We start from the raw sequence: 323 nt of genomic DNA, 5'->3' as shown, positions 1-323 counted from the left end.
GCTCCAGAAGACGTGCAGGCAACGAGGTTCAGGGGCGCTTTAGGAAACACTGACAGCTCCCCGACATCTGCGAACACCTCACGGAAGTGCTTTTTTCCCCCCTTTTAGCTCTCCGAGCAAGGAAAAAAAATAAAGACCCCAACCCCCAAAGAAATACCGGAGGTTTCTACCTCAACCGCCTGCTCGAAGCCTTCACTTCGCACCCGGCCCCTCAGTTTTCAGGCGCCTTACAAAGCTCGGCTCCAACCAGCACTGCCCTGCTCGGGCGCGCAGCTGGTGAGCGGGCCGTGCCGCGACCCCCCTCACCGCCACCGCGGGCCCGG

The sequence above is a fragment of the Haliaeetus leucocephalus genome, unplaced genomic scaffold (genome assembly GCF_000737465.1).
Source record: "Haliaeetus leucocephalus isolate CR32 unplaced genomic scaffold, Haliaeetus_leucocephalus-4.0 Scaffold0, whole genome shotgun sequence".
Classification (NCBI taxonomy): Eukaryota; Metazoa; Chordata; class Aves; order Accipitriformes; family Accipitridae; genus Haliaeetus; species Haliaeetus leucocephalus.
The sequence above is the reverse complement of the archived record's forward strand: the minus strand, read 5'-3'. Positions refer to the sequence as shown.